We start from the raw sequence: 9,056 nt of genomic DNA, 5'->3' as shown, positions 1-9,056 counted from the left end.
TGCAGGAGGGGTTGTGGGTGCTGGTGGTGTTCGCAGACACAATGCATATGTGCAGATTCCTTGAATACCTCTGTGGCTTACAGGCCTGACATACTGTCCTTCTGGAATTCAGATCTGTCTGTGTTCCAGGAGTTGTTCGCCTGGACTCTACTGGTAGAACCACAGAACAGGGGCTTCAATGTTGAGAACCCTGTCCGCAGAATCTCTATGTTGCCCACAGTGGGGCTGTGGGTGGGAGGGATCTGATGTCTGGCTGCTAGCTTAGAGGGACAATGTGGGGCTCTGCACGCACTCAGTTGAAGAAACACTCACTCTTTAGCAGGTCTAATCGGAAAGCATAGGGGTTCCCCCTATTCTCTACTCTCAGTTTGGGCCTGCTGGGGCAAATGTGACTGTAGGAAATCTCTCAGCTCACTGGTGCTGCAGCCACAGAACTTGGAGGCTGGTATAGGGGTCCATTGTGAGTCCAGCCACAGCAACAGAACTGGGAGGATGCCAGTAAAGATGCCTGCTGGGAGGCCCTGGGGAACCCATACAGCTGTCTGTGGACCTTGGTGGGCCAGTGGAGCTGGGTGGCCCAGCAGACTTAGGTGGCCCATACAGCCAGCAGCCCACCACTGAGCGACTGGGTAGCCTGCCTTCTCTGTCTCAGATACCAAGCAGGGAGTTCTATTCTAGGAGCAGCAGGCACTGTGGGATGCCTCTGCTGAGGAGGGAGACTGGACAAGGGAAAGTGCAGGGGAACTGAATATTTTCCACTCTCAGTCTCCAGCGAAGTCCGTGGGTGACCTGGATCTAAAAGGTCTCATCTCACAGGTTGTTCCTTCTAGCCCAGTAAGCCTCAATGTCGATGTTCTGGCTTCAGCTGACTTTCCACTCACCAATTTCGATGTTTCAGATCCTCTGCCCCTCAGACATGGAGCCCACTGGTCTCCGCTATCTTGGATCATGTCCTCTACAAATGTTTGTATGTTTCCTTTTGTCATTCACACTGCATTTCTTTTTTCTCATTTATTTTATTCCAGCTGTATCCCCTCCCTCATCTCACCCCATTCTCAAACTCCCTCCCTCTTCTCCCTCTATGCCCCTCCCCTAGCCTACTGATGGGGGAGGTCCTTCTTCTCTTCTATCTGACCTTAGCCTATCACGTCTCATCAGGGCTGGCTGTATTGTTTTCCTCTGTGGCCTGGTAAGGCTGTACCCCACAAGGGGAGGTGATCAAAAAGCCAGCCACTGAGTTCATGCCGGAGACAGCCCCTGCTCCCCTTAATAGGGAACCCACTTGGACACTGAGCTGCCATGGGATACATCTGTGCAGGGGTACTAGATTATCTCCATGCATGATCCTTGGTTGGAGTATCAGTATCAGAAAAGACCCCTAGGCTCAGATTTTTTTGGTTCTGTTGCTCTCCTTGTGGAGCGCTTTTCTCCTCCAGGTCTTTCTATATCCCCCTTCTTTCATAAGGTTCCCTGCACTAAAGAAGCTAAGTAAGAAGAAGGACCCTGGATAAGATGACCAATCCTCAATCAGAAAGGCAAATGGGCTAGACATCAGAAGGAGGAGAAGAGAAGCAACAGGACAGGACCCTACTACATAGGGCTTCTAAAAGACTCTACTGATAAGGGTATCAAAGCAGATGCTGAGATTCACAGCACACTGTACTTCTAACTTCTAACTCTAAGCCTACTCATTTCTGGTTTCTCTTCAGATCATATAAATCTTTCACCTTTTACTAAAGATTTCCATGAAAAATTCAATAAAGACTATTATCCAAGTTTTCCTCCTGCTCCATTTACCTCCTAACTGACTTCGGAGAGAACTCATGTAGCCTTTGCATGTGATGGCCTGGTGTGTGCCCAGTTTTCATGGGAGCTGTAAATAGCCTCCAGATCTGTTACCCTGACTATACCTGAACAATAGCAACAAAAAATTAAAATATCATGATAATTCTGTCAACCAAATGCAAAGTATGAAAAATTATGCAGGACAAATTGTTTGACTTTTCCACTAATTTGTTAAAAAGAAGAAAAAGAAAAAAAAGTGCTTGCCACTGTGTGTAATGATCTTTAATCCCAGCATAAGTTTAAAGCCAGTCTGATGTACATACTGAGTTTTAGGCCATCCAACTATACAGTGAAACCCTGTTCCCAAAACACAAAACAAAATAAAACCATGATTTGTTATTGTTGTAATTTCACATTGTTAAATTAATAAGCAAAATGAATTGGTATTTGCTTGATATTAATAGTTCTCCCTATGGAGAAGTAAGTTGTATATTCTTGTCTTCTGGCCATTTGCACAGACTATCTTGTTCTTGTTCTTCTTCTTCTTCTTTTACAATTTATTCAGTTTGTATCCTGGTTGTAGCCCCCTCCCTTATTTCCTTCCAGGTCCACCCACCCTCCTTTCCCCCCATGACCCTCCCTTAGTCCATTGATAGGGGAGGTCTTTCTCCCCCTTCTATCTGACCCTAGCCTATCAGGTCTCATCACGACTGTCTGAATCCTCTTCCTCTGTGGGCTAGCTAGGTCACCCCACTAGGGAGAAGCAATCAATAACTTTTAAAGAAAACTCAATAAACATAGATCTTGGATAGAAAAGCAAAACATAAATCTCTCAATATTATAGAAAAATTCTAGGTCTGGAAGTTGATGAAGGATTCTTATGGTTCACAGTATAATCAATAAAAGTGAGTATGTATGGGAATGTATCAAACTAAACTTTCAAATTTTTAAATTCTTTTCAGTATTAAAGACCCTGTTATGAGAGTAAAACACAAACTCTCTCAATATTGATGTTGAGAATGTAAAGTCATATAGCCTCTCTAAAAGGATGTATACATTTCATTTCCTTTTGTTTTCTTTTTTTCTTTTTCAGTGTTGAGTATCAAGGTGTGGTACCACTGAGTTATACACTTAAACTCTCCATTTTCTTGTAAAGCTAAATTTTCAATTACTTATAAGACCTAGAAATATCACTCTTGAGTATTTATCTTACATAAAGGAAAATTCAGATTTATATAAATATATGTATTCAGATGTTTATATAGTTTTGTTCATAATCATCCCTGACTGGAAACAACCTAAATGTCTTTCAGTCAGTGAGTAAATAAAGTCCAGTACTTCCATACCAGGGAATACTCAATAGTAAAAGGAATGAAATGCTGATATAAAGAAAATTCTGCATGCTTATGAAGGAATTGATGCTTACTAGAAAAAGTCAATCTCAAAGGGTTAATGCCATGTAGTTCTAGTTATACATACATGTTGAAATGACAAATAATGAGCTGTAGAATATCTGAATAGGGGTTTGCAGAGGCATGAATGTAAGGAGTGGATACGATTATGACTTTGTGATGATGGTTGTATATACCTCTCTCACACACACCTACAAATGCATAGATACTGAAAAAACTGAATAAGTCCTATAGTCTGCTACTATAATGATATAATATTTCATCACTATGGGAAACAAGTGAAAACGTACAGTAGACCATGAGCTATTTTTGCAAACACTTGTACATTTATATTTCAAAATAAAAAGTTTTATAAAGCAATGATGATTTTCATGGGGATTTTAATTTGAAATCTTTATACTTTTAATTTTTGTCATTTTCATTATTTCTTCACTTTTAAAAATGCTTGAGTTATTTATTTAGATATAACATTTATTAATCTATATAAGACAAGCATGCTTCAAGTTTAAGGCAAATGAAATTATTTTAAGCAGTTTTACTTCCAATTCTACTCATAATATAAAGATTCCTGGCATTTTAGATTTTTTGTAGTATTTTTATTGAGAACTTTTGTTGTTATCATGATGTAATTAAAGACAGTATTATTAGACTATTATAAAACTTAATGAAATGTATTATTCTTGCAACATTAAAAGCCAATTTTGCCTCTTTCTATTTGGCCTTTTATATAGTTGTCTAATGTATTGCAACTATATATAAAAACTACAAAATAACATTCTCTAAAGAATCTTGTGTGCTTTAAGAAACTAAAAGGAGTGAAAACCATTTTTAACTATTTACATGTGAATATGTATATATAAATAATTTATGCTTCATTTCAAGTGAATATCGGGAATTCTGTTTGGATTCATTTCCCTTCAGCTTGATAAAGAGCATCCTTTTGTCCAGAGATCAAGCAGAATCTAGGCAGCAGTGGCATAGCTAGAGAATTTCATAGTATCCCGTATGCAGTTACTTGGTCAATTTGTTACAATTCCATAAACTTATACAGAAAGGTTGGAACAAACCCAAATAGATTCAGAATATTATTTAGACAACAGCAATGTCATTGTGACTTTAAAATGTTCACCAACTACATGTTCCCACATGATTACAGTGAACTAGAGGGCCTAAGTGGCAGGTTGTATTAACAATCAGTTGTCATGCCCATGAATAAGCAACCCCAAATTATGAATCAAGGATTTTATGTATATTTACCCTAAGATGGAATGTGGAAAGCTCTATGTTCAACTAATCATATAAACATAGATGAGAAATGGCCATGGGTTCATGCCTTATATGACTCGTTACATTGCCTCTTTCAGAGATAAATTGGAGGTTATTTTCCCAAGACCCATAGCAGGTTATAATCAATCCGTGCATAAGCAGTTTATAGTGAAAAAAAAAAAAAAACCTCACTGAGGTGCCAAGTACTACAGCTATTTTCCTATACCTTTTGTATTTCATGTAAATTTAAGCCTACTGACAAATAATTTTCTTTGTTTTGTTGGAATTCAAAATACTTTGTTTTCCATCACTGAAGAATATATTTGTTGAGTACAAAATTCTGAGTTGATTTTTGCTTTCCCAGCACTTTAAAGATTTCTTGTCCCCAAAAATATCAGATATCAGCCACTTGTGTTAGCAAAGTTCCCCATATATGTATTTTTATGTAATGGATTGTTGTTCTCTGACCATTTTCTATGACTTTGTGTTTATAAATTATATGATCATTTATAACCTTAACTAGTATATATTGTTTTTTTTCAATTTCTGCTAATTTATTTTATTTGTAATATTTTTTGTTTATTATATTAATCACAGGATATTTAATTTGTATACCAGTCATAGCCCCTCCTTCATTCCCTCCCAATCCCACTCTCCCTCCCTCATCTCTTCCCTGCCCTTTTCCAAGTCCACTGATAGGGAAGGTCCTCCTCTCCTTCCATCTGACCCTAGCTTATCAGGTATCTTCAGGACTGGATGCCATGTCCTCCTCTGTGGCCTAGCAAGGCTGCTCCTCCCTCGGTGGGGGGGAGAGGTCAAAGAGCCAGCCATTGAGTTCACATCAGAAATAGTCCCTGTTCCCCTTACTAGGTTACTCACTTGGATACTGAGCTACCATGGGCTACATCCGAGGAGGGGTTCTAGGTTATATCCATACATGGTGCTTGTTTGGAGAAACAGTCTCATAAAAACCTGCTGTGCCCAGATATATTTGGTCCTTGTGGAGCTTCGGTCCTCTACAGGTCATAATAACTCACCCTTCTTTCATATGATTCCCTGCACTATGCCGAAGGTCTGGTTATGAGTCTCAGCATCTGCTTTGATACACTGCTAGGGAGAGTCTTTCAGAGGCCCTCCGTGTTAAGCTCCTGTCCTGTTACTTGTTTTCTCCTACTTCTAATGTCAATCCCATTTGTTTTTCTAAGTGAGGGTTGATCATCTTACTTAGGGTCCTCTTTCTTGTTTATCTTCTTTAAGTGTATAGATTTTAGTATGTTTATCCTATCTTATAGGTCTAATACCCACTTATAAGTGAGTATATACCTTGTGTGTCTTTCTGCTCCTGGGATACCTCACTCAGGATGATCTTTTCTAGTTTGCACCATTTGCCTGCAAATTTTATGATTTCCTTGTTTTTAATTGCTGAGTAGTATTACATTGTGTAAAAGTACCACAATTTCTGTATCCATTCCTCTGTTGATGGATATCTGGGTTGTTTCCAGGTTCTGGCTATTACGAATAAAGCCACTACAAACATGGTTGAACAAATATCCTTGTTGTGTACTTGAGCATCTTTTGGATATATGCCTAGGAGTGGTATAGCTGGATGTTGACATAGCACTATTCCTACTTGTCTGAGAAAGGGCCAGATTGATTTCCAAAGAGGTTGTACAAGTTTACATTCCCACCAGCAGTGGAGGTGGGTTCCCCTTTCTCCACAACCATTCTAAAATGTGTTGTCACTTGAGTTTTTGATCTTAGCCATTCTTATGGGTGTAAGTTGAAATTTCAGGGGAGTTTTGATTTGTATCTCTCTGATGGCTAAAGACGTTGAGCATTTCTTTAAGTGTTTCTCTGCCATTCTATATTCTTCTACAGAGAAATTTCTATTTAGCTCCTTACCCCATTTTTAATTGGATTGCTTGATTTATTGCTTTTTATCTTCTTTAGTTCTTTATATATTCTGGATATTAGCCCTGTGCCAGATATAGGGTTGGTGAAGATCCTTTCCCAATCTGGAGGCTGTCGTTTTGTTCTGAGGACAGTATCCTTTGCTTTACAGAAGCTTTTCAGTTTCATGAGGTCCTATTTACTGATTGTTGTTCTTAGAGCCTGGGCTGTTGGTGTTCTGTTCAGGAAGTTGTCTCCTGTGCCAATGAGTTCTAGGCTCTCCCCCACTTTTTCTTCTAACCGATTTAGTGTATCTGGTTTTATATTGAGATCTTTGATCCACTTGGATTTCAGTTTTGTGCAGGGTGATGAATATGGATCTATTCTCATTTTTCTCCATGTAGACACCCAGGTGGACCAGCACAATTTGTTGAAGATGCTGTCTTTTTTCCATTAAATGGTTTTGGCTTCTTTGTCAAAAAACAAGTGTTCATAGGTGTGTGGATTTATTTCTGGGTCTTCTGTTTGGTTCCATTGATCAACCCCTTTCTGCTTCTATGACAATACCATGGAGTTTTTATTACTATTGCTCTGTAATACAGCTTGAGATCAGGGATGGAGATACCTCCAGATGCTCTGTTGTTGTACAGGATTGTTTTGGAAATTCTGGGTATTTTTGTTTCTCCATATGAAGTTGATAATTTTTCTTTCAAGGTCTATAAAGAATTGTGTTAGTGTTTTGATGGGAATTTCATGGAATCTGTACATTGCTTTTGGCAGAATGGTCATTTTCACTATGTTAATCCTACTGATCCATGAGCACGGGAGATTTTTCCAACTTACAATGTCTTCATCAATTTCTTTCCCCATAGACTTGAATTTTTTTTTCAAACAGGTCTTTCACCTGCTTGGTTAGAGTCACCCCAAGGTACCTTATGTTATTAGTGGTTATTGTGAAGGGTGTTGTTTCCCTGATTTCTTTTTCGGCCCTTTTGTCTTGGGTATACAGGAGAACTTTTGATTTTTTTTTCAGTTGATTTTTTATCCTGACAATTTGCTGAAGGTGTTTATCAGCTGAAGGATTTCTCTGGTAGAATTTTTGGGGTCACTCAGGTATACTATCATATCATCTGCGAATAGTGAAACTTTGACCTCTTCCTTTCCGATTTGTGTCCCCTTGATCTCCTTTACTTGTCTTATTCCTCTAGCTAAGACTTCAAGTACTATGTTGAAGAGATATGGAGAGAGTGGGCAGTGTTGCCTTGTCCCTGATTTCAGTGGGATTGATTTAAGTATCTCTACATTGAGTTTGATGTTGTCTATAGGCTTGTTGTACATCGTCTTAACTATATTTATTTATGTACCTTGTATCCCTGATCTCTCCAAGACTTTAAACCTGAATGGGTGGTATATTTTGTCAAACGCTTTTTTGGCATCTAAGGAGATGGTCATGTGGTTTTTCTCCTTCAGTTTGTTTATATGGTGGTTATATTGATGGATTTCCATATATTGAAACATCCTTGCATGCCTGGGATGAAGCCTACTTGGTCATTGTGGATGATATCATTTATCTGTTCTTGGATTCAATTTGCAAGTATTTTATTGCGTCAATGTTCATAAGAGAGATACGTCTGAAGCTCTCTTTTTTTTGTTGGGTCTTTGTGTAGTTTAGGTATCAAGGTGACTGTAGCTTCAAAGAATGATTTTGGTAATTTTCCTTCTGTTTCTGTTTTGTGGAATAGTTTGAAGAGAATTGGAGTTAGCACTTCTTTGAAGGTCTGGTAGAATTCTATGCTGAAACCATCTAGCCCCGGGCTTTTTTTTGGAAGGAAGACTGTTGATGACTGCTTCAATTTCCTTTGGGGATATAGGGCTATCCAATCTTTCTGTCTGATCTTGGCTTAATTTTGGTAGATGGAATCTATCAAGAAAACTGTCCATTTCTTTTAGAATTTCAAATTTTGTGGCATATAGGCTTTTGTAGGATGACCTAATAATTGTTTGGAATTTCTTAGTGTCTGTAGTTATGTCCCCTTTTTCTATTTCTGATTTTGCTGATTTGGATAGATTCTCTCTGCCTTTTAGTTAGTTTGGCTAAGGGTTTGCCTATCTTGTTGATTTTCTCAAAGAACGAGCTCTTTGTTTTATTGATTCTTTGAATAGTTTTATTTGTTTCTAATTGATTGATTTTAGCCCTGAGTTTGAGTATTTCCAGCTGTCTGCTCCTCTTGGGTGTATCTGCTTCTTTTTTTTCCCTAGGGCTTTCAGTTGGGCCATTAATTTGCTTGTATGAGATGTTACAAATTTCTTCTTGAAGGCACTTAGTCTATGAATTTTCCTCTGAGCACTGCTTTCATTTTGTTCCATAAATTTGGGTATGTTGTACCTTCATTTTCATTGAATTCTAGGAAGTTTATAATTTTTTTCTTTATTTCTTCCTTAACCCAGCTGTCATTGAGTATCAAGTTGTTCAGTTTCTATGTCTGTGTAGGCTTTTTGCTATTTCCATTGTTGTTGAGGTCCAGCTTTATCCCAGGGTAGTCAGATAGAATACAGGGGATTATTTCAATCTTCTTGTATCTTGCTTCATGACCAACTATATGGTCTATTTTGGAGAAGGTTCCATGAGGTGCTGAAAAGAAAGTAAACACTATTGAGTTTGGGTAAACAGTTCTGTAGACATCTATTAGGTCCATTTGAATT

General features: G+C 38.4%; 1 non-coding gene across 1 annotated transcript; it reads left to right on the top strand.

The window, feature by feature from the left end:
• The first annotated feature begins 1,690 nt into the window (after nt 1-1,690).
• Nucleotides 1,691-1,787, top strand: LOC129678103 (U5 spliceosomal RNA). The gene has a single exon (XR_008720318.1). It is a non-coding gene; the product is annotated as a U5 spliceosomal RNA (small nuclear RNA).
• Nucleotides 1,788-9,056: the final 7,269 nt, after the last annotated feature.

The sequence above is a fragment of the Psammomys obesus genome, unplaced genomic scaffold, assembly GCF_907164565.1.
Source record: "Psammomys obesus unplaced genomic scaffold, mPsaObe1.curated_primary_1811, whole genome shotgun sequence".
NCBI classification, from domain to species: domain Eukaryota; kingdom Metazoa; phylum Chordata; class Mammalia; order Rodentia; family Muridae; genus Psammomys; species Psammomys obesus.
This window is presented reverse-complemented; position numbering and strand designations above follow the sequence as displayed.